Raw genomic sequence first — 24,679 nt, forward strand, 5'->3', positions numbered from 1 at the left:
TTTCATTTTCTTGATGAGAATCATCATAAATACAGTTTCTATTTTTCCCTGCATCCTAAGAATCTGAGCCAAATTGTGCTCAGTCTTGCAATAATAAACATAATTATACAGAGATCCTTATTGCATGTATGTATTCTTTAACTTGGTCCCAACTTTTACTTCAGAAGTTTTAAACTTTGATGTCAAAGGACAAGCTTGCAGAGAAATTGTATACAAAATTTAGTTTGAATATGCATTTTTTTCCTGGGAAAGAAAGGACACTTCATCAGATTTTGATTCTAAAAGTGTATCTGTGATGTTAAAACTACTGTTCTTATATTAATTATTTTATTTTATTTATAAAACAGAAGCTTCTATTCTAGTTTAATTTAAAATCTCAGTGACATACCAAAATGAATGGTTTACTTTTGGAATCATATTAAGCTTTTTTTTTATCTTGACAAAATGTAATTAATAATGAACTGATGAAGTTACAGTGCAGACCCCAATCCCTGAAAATCAAGTCACGCCATTTACAAGTCTAGATCATGTAATACAGGAAAAAAGAAAAAGCTAAACCTTTTTTTACAAATTCTTCAGCTGGCTTGACTAACTTTCATAAGAAGGCTGACATCATATATGATCATTCTAAATAGTTTCCTCTTTAAGATAGGTTGAGACACAAACCACTTCAATAAAGTCACTTATTATTTCTACATAAGCTGGTTTCAGTTTATTTATTCTCTACATTTCTCTTCCTCCTAACATTGCATTGTGTTTTCTTGGATTTATATAGGTAAATGTCTTGCAGTCTTTTGATGTACATTTATCAAATTGGTCGTAGTCTTGTTACCATACATCAGATGCCTCTGAAGAAAGTCTTCCATCTACTTAGACCAGAATTAAGGTTTGCAAATAGTTCCCTTGCTTGATGCATACAGACAAAAGATATTATAAAATAGAGTGTGTTATAAAATTAAAACAAATACTAAAATTTCATTAACATGATATCTATCTATTCCAGTAGAGAGAAAAGATAGAACCAGGCAGGCATGCAGTCCTTGTTAAGTCAAAGTTGACCAAACTTGGGAAGAAAAAATTAAACTTATGTTTGGGAATCTAACATATCTCAATTAAATGTATAATTGAATGGAATCACTTATCTAGAATGCATACATTTTGTATTTTACCAATGATTTATTTTTAACTATTTGTGTCAATTCTTTAAGTCTTTTCTAGAATACAGTAAGTTTGTAATTCTATGAACAGTAGATTGACATTTAAACAAAAAGAATTTGGTTCACTTAAGAAATAAAATTAACTTCTGATTTTGAACCTATTGGAAATGGTTGAGATTTACATTCTCCTTTCAATAGTCTGTTCGCTCTGAATAATTTCATCCTATTGTGCTATTCTTAGTGCAATTTTAATTAAATTGAAAATATAGAGAATTTAGATTTGGCTTGACATTTCAAACTACTTAGAAAGTGGCTGATTTTTAAATGTTGAATAATGGTAATATACATAATTTCCCATGACATGAATAAAAACATCGAGGTGAAATTTTGCAAATCATTTGCACTTTAAGCAAATGATTACACATTTTTGGTCTGTTGAGTTATTCAATCAACCAAAATTAGTAGTTAACTTACACTTTGATGGACCGGAGGTGAGGAGAAAAATATCTGAAGTTGGAATTTGTTTATATGAATGGTTTTATAAGTTGTGGAATCAGCTTAAATGCCTAAAGTGGATTCCGATGCTGACACTTTTCTTTCTGCCTGCTGATTCAATTCACAGAGCCAGTGGCACTTAGTGGCCCAATAGGTTACAAGCAGTTATTAAGGTAAGCAAAGCCTCACCCATTGCTTGTGGTCAGACATGTGATTTTAATTATGGGAGAGGTAGATAAACATTGATACTCTGGTTAGATGGGAGCTGGTATGCTTTTTCTAAGCTCATTAGAGCTTATAGCTTGCCAGTTTACACATACACACACACAAGGGGTCTGGAATAAAGACTAGTTTCTGTGTTCTTTGTTTCTGTATTCTATTGATAATCTTCTGCAAGGATAAATGTAACCCTAGATTAAAAAAGCAAACAATACAGCAAACAAAAATGAACTAGCTTGCAGTTCACGTTCTCTCAAACCCACCCTCCAACCCCAACCCGATGTCTCACTGGGGCCATGTTACTCAGTTATTTATCCCTAAATCACACAATTCCATTTCTCTACCATTTCTCACTTTCCCAAACAGCACTCTAACCCCTGCCAAAAATAAAAGACCAAAACAACTTCAAAGAAAACCCCACAAAGGTTTTGTTTAACTTCCCTTCCATACCACCTTCTATCAAATGAATTCCTTAGAAGTCATATGATTAATAATGCTAGTTTTCAGTAGAATCATTCCACTAATTTTACAAAAATCTGAATCATAAAGATGGAAGTTTGAACATTGTTACATGATCTTATTTCTTCTGCATTTTATGCTGTAGTCCTAAAAAACAAAAATTGATTTTTACTAATGTGTCGTCACTACATATGAAGCACATCAGAGAAAACTTACGTAAAAAAACTTAACTCATTTTACAGTAGCCTCACACAGCTTACTATTGACATTATCTTTCAATAATTTTCTTCCCTCAACTGCCATCAGCTGCAACTTAAACTTATGTGCTTAGTAAATAGAGTTTGGTTGACTTTTCATCTCTGTTTTCTACTTCTCCATATTTTCTTTGGATAGTCCCACTATCCAAAGATAAGCCTGAAAAAAGTTTCAAAAGTTTTTGTGATATTGATCACCTCCTTGAACTGAGGAAAGAACCAGGAAATATATTCCATGCCCCATTGCCTCTGAGTAACCACATGCACAACCAACTGTCACTTAAGGAAGACTCAGGATCTTGGCGACAATAGGTCACGAGTGGCTACAGACACCATTTTAAAGATCAGATGACTCTGAGTTGCCATGGGCAATCTATTTAAAATAAATCTGTTCTACAGATTCCACCTGTGGTATAGGGTTGTTTATATAATTCTGTGTAAAAGATATCAGTGGGAAACAACTAAACTCCTATTATAATAACTAAAATCAATCAAACAAACAAGCAAACACTTGCCAATGTAATGCATGTTTATTCCCGTCTTGGCATCTGTTTCTTGGAGGACTCTTATGGTTAGAATACACTTAAAACGGGAAATTTTACTGTATGTAAATTATAGCTCCCCCAAAAAAGGGTAATGCATGGCATATAGTAACAGCTCCATAAATGCTAATTTTTGATAGTTTTTATGAATCAGCACTCAAAAACCGGAAGTGTTACTCCTATGCAAAAATGACAATAAGCATGATTAAATGGCAATGACCATGGTTTAACTTTGACGGCTTTAGTCCAGTAGTTGCTTAAGAATTTTAGTACTACAAATGAATTAATTTTAAGCACTCTTGGGCCAAAATAGGGAGCTAAGTTAAGGAGTTCCAATAAGGATTCAGTACATTGGTGAATTTAGTGAAGTTAATGGTTTAAAATAAATTCTTTAAATAAATAAGCGTATTTAAGAAATTTTTTTCATTTCAACAATGTTAGAAAACCATTCAGATATCCACAGTCTGTAATTTGCATGTTTTCAAATTTCAGAAATAATGCATTTGTGTTGTAATATGTAAATCAATACAATGCAATTCAAAAATGGGCAAAGGTAAAAAGCACACACCCCAGCAACCCACATCCTACTAATCCACCCCACTCCAAGATCAGACCCTGGAGGTCTAACTGTGTATCATTTTTTTGCTCATACAAACATATATGGCCATAAATATATCTGCATAGAGGTGTGGTTTATTCCCTTTATCCTGAAATAGGATCATAAGATACTCATTACGAGATACTTATCTTTTTCTACTTAATATACTATGAACATCCCTATAAGTCCTTGGTAGAGAGCCACCTTGTTCTTCCACTTTCTGTGAGCATACATATGCACATATCATTTCATACAAATAAAATTTCACATTATAAATTCTTTATTGTAGTCTTTTCCCAGCTTTTATTTTCTGCTTGCTTTACTTTCCCACCCGACTCGTCTCTCTCATCCCATGCCCCATTTTATGTATCCTTTCGTAATTTTATATACATACGCACACGCACACACTATACACTTTGTGTCATTGTTTACTTTATAAAAATGGAATATTAAATACTCTTCCTCACACGTCATTTTCCTCATTCAACACACTTTAGAATACCTCCATGTCCCAAGTCACTTTACATAGCTTAATTATTCTTTAATAATCGTTTCTAATATTGCGTAATATTCCATGAATAATTTACTTGACCATTTTCCATTTGATCAGCATTCATCTTGCTTACACTTTATTTTTTCACACTTTAAACAATGCTGCAATAATTTTACTCTCTGCCCTTAGTATACTCTGAGAGCACCTTGCTTTAAAGGTTTATTGCAAGGGAAACGCAAGAAAAAAATGGGCAGCACCAAGATCATTTGTTTTTCAATCAGTAAAAATGACAAAAATCCTCCATTAAGTGGTTACAGTGAAAGGGTGGGGCTGTAGTGGGATGTGGAGTTTTAGTCATAAGGCTTTATTTGCTGCAAAAGTGTTAGAATGTTGGGCTCACCAAATTCTTTTACCCTGTTTTTGAAAGGGTGGAGGTATCCACACTAATCTTCCTTGCTAATCACATGTCTTAATCACCACTCATTTCACCAATGAAAACATTTCTAATCAACAAATGCAATAGTGGAGATTTAGACCTTGCAATTTAAAGTACTTCTTAAATTTGCTTCTAGAGCATGGAAACCTGATAGGGTCTCTCAAAGGCTAACTTTCTGGAGTGTGAATTCAGGGGTAGGAAACCTCAAATGTTAACGAACTTCTGTAGACTGTAGATTGAAGATAACTTATATACACACATCGTGTCATCCTAACTGAAATATTTTACAGTAAATACAGTGACGTAGCAGGTGTAAGGCAGCAACTTGGCTTTGTTGCTTTTCCAATAGCAAGTGACAACAAAAGGGAACACACATTTCTCTATTTTACCAAATATGCCTCAGTAATTTAAAGGCATCGGTAGTGGGACCTCCATTAGCCAAGGCTACAAGAGGAGATGAGAAAGTCATAATGTTTGATATACTTATCTTCACAATTCTTCCTAATGGTCAAAGCATTCATTTAGGAATCTAAGTACCCAAGGCTGTACTATAAGTGGTAACAAATAGACTGAGACAAATTCTTTTTCCACAGCCCACATTCATATTTCTTCATAGGAGATTCTGAAAACATAGTAACAAAGTTGGAAATAGTTCCATCATTTTCCAAAGTATGGAAAAGTGTTCAAAAGGCACATTGATATAAGCACGGAATTTAAATCATAAGTCTAATATGATAAGCATTTACAGGTGTGCAGGGATGCTTTCCCAAAGATAATGGAATCACTTTGAGTAATAGCCATTTGATTGCCTTGTTTTGATACAGGGATGGAAGTGTGTTATGGTCACTGCAGTTTGATAAATGACCTTCCCATCATTCTCATTTTGTGGGTTTAGGCCAGACACCCATATTGTGACTTGGTTGGTGTGGAGGTTGGTGTTTTACTGTATTTTTAGAGTATTTAGTCTATTTAGAAAGTTTACATAATTTTGGTTACAGTGACTAAAGTGACTAGGACTAAAAATAAGATTGGCTTTTATGAAAACAAGCTCTTCTAGCATTAGAAGATGGTGTGTGCACCAGTGTTCATTCCAAGTCCATTTGATCCTGGGTTTGGTGCTTCAGATTGCAAATAAGGGTGCTCATGGATGAGGAAAAATACATTGTCTGTGTTATTTGTAGGAAAAGAGTGTTCCTGAAAGGTAAAATTTTAAATGTCTATTTTATCATGCTTCTTGGTCTAGAGTAGAGATGGCAAATAAGTGTCATTTATTTTGCCAACTCTGAAGAATTGATAGTGGCTGCCTGGAGCACTTCATGGAGGAGAATTGGGATAGAAAATTAGTATCCCGCTGGAAAAGATGCTAAATGTTGGTGATCGCACCAAGGATTGAGTGTGAGAGGAAAGGCAGGACATGTGTAACATATTTGATATTTCTGGACTAATGGGAAGTAAGAGGGATATGGTTAAATACTCCATTTCTAGTTGATATTCCCTGGGCAGTTTATACCATAATTTCTACTGGATCAGAAATTCCCCATGGGCTAATTTTCAAAATAAGTTCTAATGTTTATAATGTTTAAACATATAAAATTCACCTTCACAGCTATTGCATATATATACATACGTGTGCATATGTGTATATATATGTGTGTGTGTATATATGTGTGTGTATACATATATGTGTGTGTGTGTATATATATATGGTGCTTCTTAAGCATGATGAAGAATTTTAATTTTTTTTCAAGAACTCTGCTTGAAAAATCTAGTTGAGATGAGACCAATTTTTGCTTACTAGTTAAATAATATGTTAAGAATATTTTTAGGATGAGATTTTCATGAGGATTGAAGTCACTGGAAAAGTATAAAGAAATGTACATAGATAAGCAAAAGGAATGAGTGGTCTACATTCAGAGTGTGAAAACCGGCAAATATCCTTCCTGGCTAAATTTGTATATATCTGGGTGGTACAAATTTTTAGACAATTTTTATTTTATTTTATTTATTTTATGTTTTTAAAAGATTTCTATTCATGTCATAAAAGATACTTGCTTATGTCTTTTGTTTAAAAAAAAGAATTTTTAGTTTTTTCTTACTGATCTGTAGGGTTTCTACATATTCTGGATACTACTCCTTTGTAGTTGTATGAATTTAAAATACATTTTTCTAGTTTGTCAATTACTTTTTCATTTTGTTTATGGTGACATTTGATGACAAGAAGTTTTTAATGTTAACATAGTCAAATGTAGTAATTTTTCCTTTACAGTTCATGCTTTTTTGTGTCTTGTTTAGAAAATCCTTCCCTACCCTGATGTCAGAAAGATATCCTCCTATGTTGCCACCTAAAAGTTTTACAGTTTTGTCTTCTATATATGTCATTAATCCAATTGGATTTTATTTCCGCATAACAACACAATTACTAAGCAGTTTATCTTTCCTTCAGTGATCTCTGAGACTCACTCTCATGCTTCAAGTTTTCATGTATGTTTCAGTCTATGTCCAGTTTTCTATTCTTCTTCATTAGTTATTTATCTGCTCCTGTAGCAAAATTATACTGTCTCATTTCCTACATCTTTATAATAAAGTTTTGACATCTGATAGTGCAGGGTCCACCAACACCACCACCCATTTCCCAACTTTGTTCTTCTTTAGCAATTTCTTGACTATTCTTGAATTTTGCTCTTTCACATAAATTTTAAGATCAGCTTCTCAAATGCCACAGTAAACCCTTGTCTTGGCTTGGGATTCCTGGGAAATAGACTCAGATGGGGATTCATGTGCAGGAGTTTATGCCCTTGCGATCGATACTTGAGAAAGAGTGAGACAAGCAGGATGGGGCTAAAGGAGACATTTAAATGTGATGCAATTTTATTAGAGGCCTTAGTAGATATCATGAGAAGCTCTGGAGCTACATGGACTCTTCAGAGATGTCCTAAATTGAGTTAAAGGGGCCAGACCTTTTAACCCTCACATCAACCAAATGTTCCATGTGGACTGCTTCTTCTAGGGGAATATAATATTGTGGTTAGGCAACTCCCTTCAGCTCTTTTTCTTACAGAGAGAGTCAACCATAACCTATCAGCAGTCAACAGTCCGGGCAGCTTGGGGAATGAGTGCCATGGTGGATTCAGGTGGTACACTACCAGCATCCACTATAGTCAAGATCCTTCAGGATTCAGCTTATTCTCTTTTGGGGGGAAATTTACAAGAGGAAGGCTAATGGAATTAACTGCCCATCACGCCTAATTATACAAGTAAATAATTACTCAAGTTAGTCAATGGTGTAACTTGTAATTCCCTTTCTCCACCACCCTTGTGGACTCTCCTCACCCTTCACTAGCACCTCCACTGGTCCAGGTGACTTATGCAAAGCATGACCCAGACCCTCATCCCTAAAGGTTTGAGACTCTGATTATGCCTTTCTCAGGACACAGTTCCTGCACTTGTCTATTTACTGTCACAATTGTGCAAGGGAGTGGCAAGAGATAATACAGTAGATCACCTATGTGCCAAACTTATTCTTTCTTGCCTGCATTGTATAATAGCAGCTCTGCCTTCTCCTAATGATGAGCAGAGTCAATTAAACCTTTTCCTTGTCTGCTGTTCTCTAGACACAGAGGTTTTCAGGGACGGGGAAGTAGCCATAGTTTAAAATTCAGTAAAAAGTTGATGCCTCATCTGTACCTTCAAAAGGCCATTCAATTGCTCTATTAGGTCAGTATATTCTGGGTAGTATATTTTGTGATAGGACCCATGGGTCCCTGGGACATGTGTCTACTGTTGTACCATCTTTGCTGTAAAAAGGGACCCTTGGTCCAAGGCAGTATTAGGTAGCATTCTGTGTTCTGTGTTGGTGAATCACTGTAAGCTTTCTGTCGTCTGGCCAAGGTCCTGCAGGCAGGAAAGGCAAACCATACCCATAATGCATATCAACTTTAGATGAAATAAATCACTGCCCTTGCCAAGGGTGAAGTGTTCTGTATTAGTTCTTTAGGGCTACAGTAACAAATGACCACAAACTGAATGGCTTAAAACAGAAAATTACTTTACTTCTACGTGCCCTTATCCTAAACAAGGGACAGCATTTGCCACTTCAGGTCAACTCAGTCCCTGTGCCCAGCAGTCCTCAATATATTTGGATTTTCCCTTTCCCTGCTGGTAATGGCTTTTACGTCCTTTGAGGAAAGACTAGAAAAAATTACCACTGAGTGCTGTGATGTTGTGATGTTGTAGGATCCTATCTCCTAGTCACCCAGCCTCTGCTTAAGCTCAGTGGGTCTGGATCAGAAAAGTGCCCATCTCTTGGGCCCCTTGGAAGACTGTATTCTGTTAAATATCTCTATGGCTGCTCCTGACTGCAATGCTAATTTGTTATTGTTTGTGATAACTGTGCCCACCTCCATTCTAATGGTTACGCCACACCTCCTGGCCTCTAGTATGTGGGGATCATCCCCATTGCTGTCTGCAAGCCCAGTTCTGTAATGACAGTTCCAAGCTTAAAGAGAAGAGCGTCTCAGTGATGCTGGTGCCTGTCTCACCAGCACATTCTTTTTTTTTTTTTTTTAATTAATTAATTTATTTATTTATTTATTTTTGGCTGTGTTGGGTGTTCATTGCTGCGCGTGGGCTTTCTCTAGGCGAGCGGGGCTGCTCTTCGCTGCCGTGTGGGGCCAATTCTAATCTGCTGTTAGATTGCTGTAATCTGTTATTAGATACATATCTAGAGTGCAGGCTCAGTAGCTGTGGCTCGCGGGCTTAGTTGCTCCGCGGCATGTGGAATCTTCCCGGACCAGGGATCAAACCCATGTTCCCTGCATTGGCAGGCAGATTCTTAACCACTGCGCCACCAGGGAAGCCCCAGCACATTCTTTATTGTTCTAATAAATGGAAGGTCTTTCAGGCCCTTGTGTAGAATATAGTCAGCTGATAGGGTTTTTGCCTTATATACTATATCCACTTTTGAATGTCCACTTCTGTGAACTTTTGATCCCTTCCTCTTCTCCCTGCTTCCACCTCCTGCTGATAAATGCTACCAGGCCCTGCAGCACCACAGTGCTCTCTACAACCATTTGGGAATTTTTATTGAAAGTCACTAAATCTATAGCTTAATACAGGCAAAATTGAGTCTTTACAAGAACAGGTTATTTCTCTCCACTTGTTTAGATCACCCTTGATGATTTTTATTAAAATTTCATAATTTGCTCCACTAAGGGTTTGCCTGCCTTTTGATAGAATTATTCCTAAGTATTTTTATATTTTTAGTTGCCACTGAGAATGTCCTTATTTAAAACTGCTTTATAACTGCTATTCCTGATGTAGAAATACAACTTTTACATATTGATTTTTATATCAAAACTTGCCAAACTTTCTTATTAAATGTCTTATTTTTCTATAATTTCATTTAGATTTTTTACATTAATATGAAAATTATATCATCTGCAAAAAAAAATGAGTCTTTTGGCTCTTCTTTTCCTTCCTTATTGCCTTTATTTCTTTTTTTTCCTACTCTGTTACAGTAGCTAGATCCCACAGTCAGTGGTTGAATAGAAGTGACGGTAACAGGCATCCTTAACTTTTTCCTGATCTTAAAGAAAATGCCTTCAACATTACATATTTAGGTTTGATGTTTACTATACATTTTTGTTTGAGTGTTTTTGTTTGCCTTTTATAAAATTAATGAAGTTTCATGCTTTCCTAGTTTGCTAAAATTTCTTTTAAATCATATATGAATATTGAACTTTTTAAAATGCTTTTTCTGCATCTATTAAGGTAATCATCTGCCTTTCTTCCTTTAATAATATGAAAAAGTATATTAATTGATTTTCTATTATTAAACCAGCATTGCAATCCTGGGATAAGCTTACCTTACTTCTGATGTATTAACTTATATATTACTTTATGCTAATTGCTAATATTTTATTTAATTACTTACATTTTACATGTTTGTTCAAGAGTGCTGTTGTTGCATAATTTTTATTTATTTGACTGGCCAGGTTTGAACATGAAAATGCTGGACTCATAAAATGAGATTGGACATATTCTCTTTCTCTATCCTCTTGGAAGAGTTTTGTGAAAAACTGAAATCATTTTTTCCTTGAATGTGTGGTAGAACTACTCTGTAAAGTTGTCTGAGTCTGATGTTTTCTTGTGGGAAAATTTTTGTTGACTTTGAATCATCTAATATGCATTTTTTGGTATTTTCTGAGACACTAATTCACTGACAGGTGAATCATAGTACTTTTACTTTACCAAATTATATAGCATCATTATCTATGAGAAAGAATGTACTTACTGAATTTCTACCAACAGTGGCTGGAGATTACCAAATATTTCTGTTTCTGTGGTAGGATTCCTGGCACCTCATTAGAAATCACTTCACAATGTATAACTAAGTAACAAAAAATAAATTGTTGGTGTTGTCTGTATATTTTATAAATCTAGATCTGGAAAGTAGTGACATTAAGATAGCTTACCAACCATGGATAAATTTCCTGAATGGCAAAACCAGTGTGGTACTAATGCTGAGTCAGGCCACTTTTCGGATTTTTCAGTAATTCTTATTTGATGATGGCTTTATTTTCCTTTCACTATTCTTTGGATATGTTCTTTCAAGTGAGGTAACTACAACTGAACTTCATTCCTTGAATGTGGTTAGTCTACATCAGGACTACTCTTTTCTCTCTAGATTAGATATAAACCTGTCATTCTGACTTCCAGTTTCTGGCCTGACACGTAAAGAGCTTGTAAGTCATCACTCTTGTTCTCAAAACAAGAAAAATACTGAAAAGACTGAAAAATCAACAACCCTTTCTAGATCCATCTGAGAATTGAGGTCACACGGCAAACCACTGCCACAAAAACTAGAGAGAGAGGCAGATGCTAAGAATCAGAGATGACAGAAGCAGAAGCCTGCACGTGGAGGCATTACTGGTAGGAGCACTGAAACGATCATGGACAAATTGCTGGAGGTTCAGTGTGGATAAACTTCACATTTCGTACGTTTTACCTCCAGGAGCCACATCAGGTTCTTAGGGTGAAGGTCAGAGGAGCCACCCCCCTACCCCAGTGCTTCTGGCTGCAGGGAGGGGAAAGTAATCATTCTGAAATATACCCAGAACTCTCTGCCCTCCTTAGCAAAGGCCTGACCTCAAGGTAAACCAGAGCCTAACTGACTAAGGAGAAGAGAAGTACCCTCCTCCAGCCCCCTCTAGGCTTCCTGTCTCACTGATGGACAGGACTGGGACAGGGAGCTTAGAAGTACTTGTGAAAGTCGGTTAGGGCCTGGGATCCCTGAAAGACTAAGACCTAATCACGGGAGTAGAACTATTCCCCTCCCTCCACATTCTAACCACTGCATCGATAGGGCCCCTACATGATAACAGTGAATTATAGCTAAAAGAACTGCAAAGCTCAGACCCTACTTAAGAAAGAGTCTCTATGGAAACTTAAAGACAACAGGAGTCACTAAAGGAAACAAAGACAGTAAAGAAAATTTTAGCCCCTGACATCTATAGCTACAACAAGAGTAAGCAGCCTCTTAGACAGATAAATCTATCATTCTAACATTACACTGAATTTGTGTCGTCACTCTAATGTTGACTCAAAAGAGCAGTTTTTGACATTATGTTGTTTTATTTTTTATGTGTGGTGCTATAAGCCACATCCTACATCTTACACAGGTCTTTTTCAACCCAGGTGTAGAATCTTGCATTTAGCTCTGCTTAATGAACATTTATGCTTGTTAGTGACCAGTCACGTTTAAAGGTTTCTCAGCTCCCCACTCGACATTGCCCCTCTCATGGACATCTGTCACTGTCTACTATTCTAGTTTCACAGTGTCTGAATTGGATTAACATATCCTTACTAACTTTATTCAGGTTTTGATGTCTGTTAAGCAGCCCTAGAAATTCCTCTCCAAGCTGAATCAAGCTCATTAATGATCCACTCACCTACTCATCTGTAGTTACCCTTGGTCAATTATAGGAGCTTTCTATCAGAAAGACTTTCTCTTATAAAAAGACTTGTGGAAATTCAGATATATTGAGACAGGGTCAGTAAAGTATAAAATTAGCAAATACAGTACAAAAGTGGCATAAGTTTAGTGTAGCAAAGCTGTATTGATTTCAACATTTGACAGCTTCAATTTTTGAAAAACAATTTTTGAAAACATGATGCTTATGTGATGAGCCTCAAAATCCTTCAAATGCGTTAAGAAAAGAACTTGTGTTAAGATCCTCTGGAGTCTTAAGTGCAATATTATATTTTGAAACATATTAATATGAGTTTTACGCTTGCTTTTCCTTGTTAATGAACTTCCCTCATTCCATCCATTACCTGGGAGAATGTTAGGATGGTTGGAACCTATGGAACATTCATAGAAAACAGTGCTCAGCATTGACTTCCAGAACATGCTCCTAAATCTGCCTGAAAGTGCATAACGTTTGATCATAAACAGTAGGTAGAATACGTAGGTTGGGAGATAGAGAGGGATGGAGGCAAGTAGGATGGAGGATTGGGAGAGGCCTTCTGCACCTGGAGGAGAGAAGCAGGATTAGTATCCAGAGTCTGCTCTTATTTTCTCTTATTTATGTCAGCACCATGCATCACCACAAAGCCTTTTGTGACCTGAGCCAATGATGCCCAGGGACCATCCCTTGCCCTCCAGGTGAGCACCCACTGCAGGCGCCTGTATTGCCCTCTGATTGTCCAACAGGGGAGTGCTCTGCTAAGTCTGCAGACTGTTGGCTTGTCTAAGTTACCCTATGTAGGCATCCAACCCATAGGCCCAGGGTACTCCTAAGCCCCTCAAAATTGAGGACGGGGCCCAGGACACCCAAGGAGACAGTGGTGATATGGAAAGGTTTGGATGGTATTGTTCATTGCATCTTAAGAACTGTATTTCCCCTTCACTTGCTCCATCCCCCTAGTCCCCTAAAGAATTGGTGGTGTAGCCTTTGGCCATGACAAAGAAATCATAACACCGCTATTTAAAGGCACAGACTTCTTTTATCTCTCTGGTGTCTGTTTTCCTACCAATCTGTTGTAAACTAACTCTCAAAAAATAGCTAATGGAATTGAAGTGGAAAAGAGTGGCAGATTATCTAATACAAGAGAGGAAATGTAATTTGGTAGGAGCAGCATTATTTAATATTTAAGAGCACACATCTTTTTTTTTTTTTTTGGCTGCGTTGGGTCTTCATTGCTGTGTGCAGGCTTTCCCTAGTTGCAGCAAGCCGGGGCTATTCTATGTTGCGGCGCACGGGCTTCTCATTGTGGTGGCTTCTCTTGTTGTGGAGCACGGGCTCTAGGTGCGCGGGCTTCAGTAGTTGTGGCTCGCAGGCTCTAGAGCGCAGGCTCAGTAGTTGTGGCACATGGGCTTGGTTGCTCCACGGCATGTGATATCTTCCCGGACCAGGGCTCGAACCCGTGTCCCCTGCATTGGCAGGCGGATTCTTAACCACTGTGCCACTAGGGAAGTCCCCAAGAGCCCACATCTTGAAGCCAGATTTAACAACTAAGTTTTCTGACTTTCAGCAAACTACTCATCTGAGCCAGCCACTATTTTCTCATTTGTGAAGTGGAGATAATACCTTTCTTAATTATTATGAGACCTAAATGGGATAGTACAGACACACACACCCACACACATAACCACACAAAAAACCTGGTCACATCATTCTTATCTGTTGGCACTACTTTCATCCAAATTTATTGAGCACATATTATCTTTGGCTGCTGTAAATTGACTCCAATAAAGACAGATCTAAGAGACAGCAAGCAGGGGAATGCCTTAGTGTTGCTGGATCCTTGTATTCACATACCCAAGAGGATTACAGGAAGGGGACGGTGATAATCAACTACTCATCTCAGATCTAGATGTCTATATTAAAAATACGCACAAAGGGTCTTCGGGCCCAGAATATCTGTATGGAACCCCAAGCAATAATATTGTCACCTTGGTCTCAAGTTTTGGGTGAATAAGGACGTGAGATTTTGTACAAAATATTTCGTGCAAAATATTTGATTGTGTGTTTTTTCTCTTATTTATTCTTTTACATGACAAAGAAAGTCTGCTTTTGAACACGTAACTCAATATGCATTAGGTAAATTGTACACCAAGAGATAGAAAACACAAATATGCCCTTTGTCCTTGGGAATCTTACAATACAGTGAGAGACACTTACCCAGTACTTTCCAAACATGTAGCCAGCACTGGAAAAACATGAGGTGAGGAGATTTAAATTATTATGTGGTGCTTGATTCTTCCTAACAAATATCTTAAACCCAAATTGCCATTTTCAAAAAGGCACAATCTGCCAATGTCCTTTCCTCACTACGTTTTCAAGGAGGTTGCAATAAAAGGTAGAAAGAAAACATATAAAGAAGAGTAACCAGAGCAGAGGAAACAGAGCTCAGGCATCTATAACTTATTCACCAAGTGGTTGGTCAAAACCACAACTTTGAGGGAAGAGGCAAAGAGGAAGAAAGCTCTAATTTTACCAGAGCTAAAATCATGAAAGGGTCTCCTTTTGAAGAAAAAAAAAAAGGAAGGAAGGAAGGGGGAAAGGGTGGCATTATATTTTACTTGCTAATTTGTAAGTGCAATTAAGGTTAAAGTTATACTTCCCTTCACAAGAAAACATGACCGAAAGCGTTAAGAGCAAAAGAGCTTTGTTTGTAAAGAACTTTTCAAGATGCTGTTTTTCTCCTGGAAAATGTGGTTTATCTAATTGATGGCTGAGGAAAACCATCTTTTTAAACTTCCCACTCAGTGAGTCAGCCTGGGGTGTGTCTGCCTTGTAGCATCCTGTGAGAGCCAGTAATCTAAAGTGGCATGACGGACGCAGCTCCAACCTCATGCGTCAAGCAGAGCTACTGGCGCTGGGAAACCAGAGGGAGCCCGGTTTTCTAAACAGAGTGGTTAACAAAATTGCATGTTATGAAGTAGGGCTTCATCCTCTAAAGGATCATTACCTATTTTTAAAAAGAACCTGCCGAATGATTCCTATCAACACCCAGAAGTCTGCAGTTGGTAAAGGCCAGGTAATTACTTCAACTGAAGGGCAAGTATTATTGCCTTAGGGTTTCTTCATGGTTACCTTGAAGAGAATTTCCATGTCATCACCAGTTACATTAAGTGGAGGTGAAATGGAGAATTCAGACAAGTTCTTTTTCAAACATAACTTGAGACACTGACAAAGCATCAGGCATACGGAGCCAGAACAACCAATGAAACATCAAACACCAAGGAAAGAAATTCAATGGTCATCTGAGTCTTAGTATCAGTACAGACTTGCCTTGTACCGTAACTCTTCTTTCCAAAAGAAGAGATTTGTGTGAATAGGTGACTTAGGGGTGTTTTGGAAGAAAACAGAGATGATAAATGGAAATAATGTCAAGTCGTCTTTGTTGAAAAATAGTCTACCTTCTTTATTATAGATAGGCCAGAGTAGGCATTTAGCTAGATATGATAAAAGAATGTGGCAGGATAGTACTTGGGATCCTTTAAAGTATGTCTCTTGAAACTTCCAGAGTTAGTTCTTTGGACTAAGATGTAGAGGCTGCAAAATGAGCTGACAGAATGCAAGCTTGAAGACCCTCTACTCATATCTTCAGGAATTAATATATGAAGTAAATGAAGGTTTGGGGGAGATGGATGTGACACCAGATAGTTTGTTTCATTCAAAGTACCTAGGACTGTATGGGATTGTTATTTTGGAGAAGCATCAATGTGGAGAGATTTACTTTAACTTCTTTAACTTTTCTTACGTGATTAACACCAAGATAAAAATGAATTAGACTCTGGCTAATGCAAAGTTAGAGAAGAAATGAGCTGAAAATACAGCAACATTTTAGATAAAAGAGGTATGGCCAGAAAAGATCATAACATTGGAAGGGGTTAAATAAGGTCATCACAACTTTAGATTTCTAGGAACCTTATCAAGATATGCAAACCATGTGCCTCTGGCCACTTTGGGCTGAGGTTTCAACCTATGAGAGTGTTTAGAATGATCACCACATTGTAGATCCAGGAGGAATCTCCAGAGGTTTGAGCCTGAGAAAACATATGTTTCTTGGTTCTCTGGTCTTTTCCTGACTGCTCATTAACAACAGTGTAATTTTCACTGTTCTCTAGTCTGAGGAACATCACAATTATATCCCCAGATCACGATGATCAGCTCTAGGCGGCTCTAGATGGGGAAAGTCATGGCCACCCATGAGAGACTTTGTCTCTCTTCACTTATAGTTGGATACCAGAATCGAAGACAAAAGACCAACACCCCACCCAGTTGTGGCTACTAATAGAATTCCTTTGCAACTGTGAATATCTAATGAATCCTTTACACTAGTTTTTGGACCTCTTCCTTAATATTTCCAAAAAGTACTACCACTGCAGATTCTCTGATTTTCTTTTTATAAAAATGTCTGCTTCATTGAGGTATAATTCACATGTAAAATTATAAGGTATTTAATATGTGCCTTATAGTCATATAAAGATTCCCCCCTTCTAGTTAATTAACACATCCATCACCTCATATATTTATCTTTTTTGTGTGTATGAGAGAACATTTAAGTTTTACTCTCAGCAAATTTCATTTATACAACACACTGTTATCAACTATAGTCACCATGTTTTATATTATATACTCATAACCTATTCATCTTATAGCTGAAAGTTTGTATACTCTTACCAGCCTCTCCTTATTTTCCCCACTTCCCAGCCCCTGTTAACCACTTTTCTGCACTCTGTTTCTATGATTTTGGCTTTTTTTTTTAGATTCGACATATAAGTGAAACCATGTGGTATTTATCTTTCTCTGTCTGATTTTCTTCACTTGGCATATCTCAAGGTCCCTCCATGTTGTTGCAAAAGGCAGAATTTCCTTCTTTCTCATGGCTTCAATATTCCATTGTGTATATAAACCACATCTTCATCCATTCATCTGCTGGCAGACACTTAGGTTGTTTCCATACCTTGACTATTGTGAATGATACTGCAATAAATACGTGGGTGCAGATATCTTTTCAATATCTTGTTTTTACTTCCTTTGGATATATACCCAGAAGTGGGATTTCTAGATCACATGGTAGTTCTATTTTTAATTTTTTGAGAAACCTTCATACTACTCTCCATAAGTGGCTAAACCAATTTACATTCCCATCAATAGTGCACAAGGGCTCCCTTTTTCCCACATCTTCACCAGCATTTGTTATCTCTTGTCTTTTTGATAATAGCCATTCTAACAAGTGTGAGGTGATATCTCGTTATGATTTTGATTTGCATTTCCATGATGATTAGTGATGTTGAGCACCTTTTTTAATGGATCTGTTGGCCATTTGGATGTCTTTGGAAAAATGTCTATTCAGTTTCTCTGCCCACTTCTTAATTGGATTGTTTGTTTATTTGTTTTCCTGTTGTGTTGTATGAGTTCTTATATATTTAAGATATTAACCCCTTATCAGATATGTGGTTTGCAAATATTTTCTCCCATTTCATAGGTTACCTTTACATTTTGTTGACGGTTTTTCTCGACCCTGCGGAAGTTTTTTTAGTTTGATGTAGTTCCACTTGTTTATTTTTGCTTTTGTGCCTTAGGTTTTGGTGTCAAATCCAAAAAATCATTGCCAATACCAATTTCAAGGAGTTTACCCTCTATGTTTCCTTCTAGGAGTTTTATAATTTCAGGTCTTATGTTCAAGTCTTTAGTCCATTCTGAGTAAATTTTTGTGTTCAGTGTAAGATAGTGGACCAGTTTCATTCTTTTGCATGTGGCTGTCTGGTTTTCTCAATACCATTATTGAAGAAATTATCCTTTCCCCAGTGTATATTCTTGGCTCCTTTCTTGTAAATTAATTGATCATGCATTTATGGGTTTATTTATAGGCTCTCTATTCTGTTTCAATGATCTATGTAACTGTTTTTATGCCAATACCATACTGTTTTGATTACTATAGCTTTGTAATATCAGTGAAAATCAGGAAGTGTGGAGATAGCCTCATCCACCAGAGGGCAGACAGCAGAAGCAAGAAGAACTACAATTCTGCAGCCTGTGGAATGAAAACCACATTCACTGAAAGATAGACAAAACGAAAGGCAGAGGACTATGTACCAGATGAAGGAACAAGATACAACCCAGAAAAACAATTAAATGAAGTGGAGATAGGCAACCTTCCAGAAAAGGAATTCAGAATAATGATAGTGAAGATGATCCAGGACCTCAGAAAAAGAATGGAGGCAAAGATCAAGAAGATGCAAGAAATGTTTAACAAAGACCTAGAAGAATTAAAGAACAAACACCTAGAAGAATTAAAGAACAAACAAACAGAGATGAACAATACAATAACTGAAATGAAAAGTACACTAGAAGTAATCAATAGCAGAATAACTGAGGCAGAAGAATGGATAGGTGACCTGGAAGACAGAATGGTGGAATTCACAGCCATGGAACAGAATAAAGAAAAAAGAATGAAGAGAAATGAAGACAGCATAAGGGACCTCTAGGGCAACATTAAACGCAACAACATTCGCATTATAGGGGTCCCAGAAGGAGGAGAGAGAGAGAAAGGACCCGAGAAAATATTTGAAGAGATTATAGTTGAAAACTTCCCCAACATAGGAAAGGAAATAGCCACCCAAGTCCAGGAAGCGCAGAGAGTCCCAGGCAGGATAAACCCAAGGAGAAACACGCTGACACACATAGTAATCAAATTGACAAGAACTGAAGACAAAGAGAAATTATTAAAACCAACAAGGGAAAAATGACAAATAAAATACAAAGGAACTCCTATAAGGTTAACAGCTGATTTCTCAGCAGAAACTCTACAAGCCAGAAGGGAGTGGCACAATATATTTAAAGTGATGAAAGGGAAGAACCTACAACCAAGTTTACTCTACCTGGCAAGGATCTCATTCAGATTCAATGGAGAAATCAAAAGCTTTACAGACAAGCAAAGCTAAGAGAATTCAGCACCACCAAACCAGCTCTACGGCAAATGCTAAAGGAACTTCTCTAAGTGGGAAACACAAGAGAAGACAAGGACCTACAAAAACAAACACAAAACAATTAGGAAAATGGTAATAGGAACATACATATCGATAATTACCTTAAACGTGAATGGATTAAATGCTCCAACCAAAAGACACAGGCTTGTTGAATGGATACAAAAAGAAGACCCATATATATGCTGTCTACAAGAGACCCACTTTAGACCTAGGGACACATACAGACTGAAAGTGAGGGGATGGAAAAAGATATTCCATGCAAATGGAAATCAAAAGAAAGCTGGAGTAGCAATTCTCATATCAGACAAAATAGACTTTAAAATAAAGACTATTACAAGAGACAAAGGAGGACACTACATAATGATCAAGGGATCAATCCAAGAAGAAGATATAATAATTATAAATATATATGCACCCAACATAGGAGCACCTCAATACATAAGGCAAATGCTAACAGCTATAAAAGAGGAAATCAACAGTAACACAATAATAGTGGGGTACTTTAACACCTCACTTAAACCAATGGACAGATCATCCAGACAGAAATTAATAAGGAAACACAAGCTTTAAATGGCACAATAGAACAGATAGATTTAATTGATATTTCTAGGACATTCCATCCAAAAACAGCAGATTACACTTTCTTCTCAAGTGCGCATGGAACATTCTCCAGGATAGATCACATCTTGGGCCACAAATCAAGCCTCGGTAAGTTTAAGAAAATTGAAATCATATCAAGCATCTTTTCCGACCACAACACTATGAGATTAGAAATCAATTACAAGGGAAAAAATGTAAAACACACAAACACATGGAGGCTAAACAATACGTTACTAAATAACCAAGAGATCACTGAAGAAATCAAAGAGGAAATCAAAAAATACCTAGAGACAAATGACAACAAAAACACGAAGATCCAAAATCTATGGGATGCAGCAAAAGCAGTTCTAAGAGGGAAGTTTATAACAATACAATCCTACTTCAAGAAACAAGAAAAACTTTAAATAAACAATCTAACCTTATACCTAAAGGAACTAGAGAAAGAAGAACAAACAAATCCCAAAGTTAGTAGAAGGAAAGAAATCATAAATACCAGAGCAGAAATAAATGAAATAGAAACAAAGAAAACAATAGCAAAGATCAATAAAACCAAAAGCTGGTTCTTTGAGAAGATAAACAAAATTGATAAACCTTTAGCCAGACTCATCATGAAAAAGAGGGAGAGGATCAAATCAATACAATTGGAAATGAAAAAGGAGAAGTTACAAATGACACTGCAGAAATACAAAGCATCATAAGAGACTATGACAAGCAACTCTATACCAATAAAATGGACAACCTGGAAGAAATGGACAAATTCTTAGAAAGGTATAAACTTCCAAGACTGAACCAGGAAGAAATAGAAAATAGGCACAGACCATCACAAGTAATGAAATTGAAACTGTGATTTAAATTCTTCCAACAAACAAGAGACCAGGATCAAATGGCTTCACAGGTGAATTCTATCAAACATTTAGGGAAGAGCTAACACCCTTCTCAAACTCTTCCAAAAAATTTCAGAGGAACACTTCCAAACTCATTCTTCAAGGCTACCATCACGCTGATACCAAAACCAGACAGAGATACTACAAAAAAGAAAATTACAGACCACTATCACTAATGAACATAGATGCAAAAATCCTCAACAAAATACTAGCAAACAGAATCCAACAACACAGTAAAAGGATCATACACCATGATCAAGTGGGATTTATCCCAGGGATGCAAGGATTCTTCAATATATGCAAATCAATCATTGTGATATACCATATTAACAAACTGAAGAATAAAAACCATATGATGATCTCAATAGATGCAGAAAAAGCTTTTGACAAAATTCAACACCGATTTATGATAAAAACTCTTCAGAAAGTGGGCATAGAGGGAAACTACCCCAACATAATAAAGGCCATATATGGCAAACCCACAGCACACATCATTCTCAATGGTGAAAAACTGAAACCATTTCCTCTAAGATCAGGAACAAGACTAGGATGTCCACTCTCACCACTATTATTCAACATAGTTTTGGAAGTCCTAGCCACGGCAATCAGAGAAGGAAAAGAAATAAAAGGAATACAAATTGGAAAAGAAGAAGTAAAACTGTCACTGTTTGCAGATGACATGATACTATATATAGAGAATCCTAAAGATGCCACCAGAAAACTACTAGAGCTAATCAGTGAATTTGGTAACGTTGCAGGATACAAAATTAATGCACAGAAGTCTCTTGCATTCCTATACACTAATAACAAAAGATCAGAAAGAGAAATTAAGGAAACAATCCCATTCACCACTGCAAGGAAGAGAATAAAATACCTAGGAATAAACCTACCTAAGGAGGTAAAAGACCTGTACTCAGGAAACTATGACACTGATGAAAGAAATCAAAGATGACACAAACAGATTGAGAGATATACCATGTTCTTAGATTGGAAGAATCAACACTGTGAAAATGACTATACTACCCAAAACAATCTACAGATTCAATGCGATCCCTATCAAATTACCAATGGCATTTTTTACAGAACTAGAACAAAAAATCTTAAAATTTGTATGGAGACACAAAAGACCCCTAATAGCCAAAGCAATCTTGAGGGAAAAAAGTGGAGCTGGAGGAATCAGGCTCCCTGACTTCAGACTATACTACAGAGCTACAGTAAACAAGACAATATGGTACTGGCACAAAAACAGAAATATAGATCAATGGAACAGGATAGAAAGCCCAGAGATAAACCCACACACCTATGGTCAACATTAGTTGACATATGACAAAGGAGGCAAGGATACACAATGGAGAAAAGACAGTCTCTTCAATAAGTGGTGCTGGAAAAACTGTACAGCTACATGTAAAAGAATGAAATTAGAACACTCCCTAACACCATGCACAAAAATAAACTCAAAATGGGTTAAAGAACTAAATGTAAGACTGGACACTATAAAACTCTTAGAGGAAAACATAGGAAGAACACTCTTTGACATAAATCACAGCAAGATCTTTTTTGACCCACCTCCTAGAGAAATGAAAATAAAAACAAAAATAAACAAATGGGACCTAATGAAACTTAAAAGCTTTTACACAGCAAAGGAAACTACAAACAAGACAAAAAGACAACCCTCAGAATGGGAGAAAATATTTGCAAATGAATCAATGGACAAAGGATTAATCTCCAAAACATAAACAGCTCATGCAGCTCAATATTTAAAAAGCAAACAACCCAATCAATAAATGGGCAGAAGACCTAAATAGAGATCTCTCCAAAGAAGACATTCAGATGGCCAAGTCTCACATGAAAAGCTGCTCAACATCACTAATTATTAGAGAAATGCAAATCAAAACTACAATGAGGTATCACCTGACACTGGTTAGAATGGGCATCATCAGAAAATCTATAAACAATAAGTGCTGGAGAGGGTGGAAAAAAGGGAACCCTCTTACACTGTTGGTGGGAATGTAAATCAATACAGCCAGTATGGAGAACAGTACAGATGTTCCTTAAACACCTAAAAATAGAATTACCATATGATCCAGGAATCTGACTGCTGGGCATATACGCAGGGAAAACCATAACTCAAAAAGACACATGCACCCCAATGTTCACTGCAGCACTGTTTACAGTAGCCATGTCATGGAAGCAACCTAAATGCCCATTGACAGACGAATGGATAAAGAAGATGTGGTTCATATATACAATGGAGTATTACTCAGCCATAAAAAGGAACAAAATTGGGTCATTTATAGAGACGTGGATGGACCTAGAGACTGTCATACAGCGGGAAACAAGTCAAAAAGAGAAAAACAAATATCGTATATTAACACATGTATGTGGAATCTAGAAAAATGGTACAGATTTGCAAGGCAGAAATAGAGACACAGATGTAGGGAACAAACGTATGTACACCAAGGGGGGAAAGTGGGGTTGGGGGTGGTGGTGGGATGAATTGGGAGATTGGGATTGACATATATACACTAATATGTATAAAATAGATAACTAGTAAGAACCTGCTGTATGAAAAAAAAATCAGGAAGTGTGATTCTTCAGCTTCATTCTTCTGGCTCAAGATAGCTTTGGCTATTCAGAGTCTTTTGCAATTTCATACAAATTTTAGAATTCTTCTTCTATTTCTGTGAAAAATGCCATTGGAATTTTGACAGGAATTGCATTGAATTTGTAAATTGTTTTGGGTAGTATGGACATGTAACAATCTTAATTGTTCCAAGCCATGAGCATTGAGTATCTTTACATTTAATTTATCTTCTTCAATTTCTTTCATCAATGTCTTATAGTTTGCAGTGTACAGATCTTTTACCTCCTGATCAAATCTGTCCCTAGATATTTCATTCTTTTTGATGCAATTGTAAATGGGATTGTTTGCAGCATGCTGTTGCTTCTTGTTTTTTATCCATTCTACCGCTCTTTCTTTTTATTGGAGAATTTAGTTCGTTTACGTTGAAAGTTATTATTGATAGTTATGGACTTACTATTCCCATTTTGTTGTTTATTTTCTGCCTGTTTTGTAACTCCTTTATTCTTTTTTTTTCTTTTTTTAAAACATCTTTATTGGAGTATAATTGCATTACAATGGTGTGTTAGTTTCTGCTGTATCACAAAGTGAGTCAGCTATCTGTATACATAGATCCCCATATCCCCTCCCTCTTGCATCTCCCTCCCACCCTCCCTATCCCACCCCTCTAGGTGGTCACAAAGCACTGAACTGATCTCCCTGTGCTATGAGGCTGCTTCTCACTAGCTATCTATTTTATATTTGGTAGTGTATATATGTCCATGCCACTCTCTCACTTTGTCCCAGCTTATCCTTCCCCCTCCCCATGTCCTCAAGTCCATTGTCTATGTCTGCATCTTTATTCCTGTCCTGCCCCTAGGTTCATCAGAACCATTTCTTTTTTTTAGATTCCATATATATGTGTTAGCGTATGGTATTTGTTTTTCTCTTTCTGACTTACTTCACTCTGTATGACAG

This window comes from Eschrichtius robustus, chromosome 8, assembly GCF_028021215.1.
Source record: "Eschrichtius robustus isolate mEscRob2 chromosome 8, mEscRob2.pri, whole genome shotgun sequence".
NCBI classification, from domain to species: Eukaryota; Metazoa; Chordata; class Mammalia; order Artiodactyla; family Eschrichtiidae; genus Eschrichtius; species Eschrichtius robustus.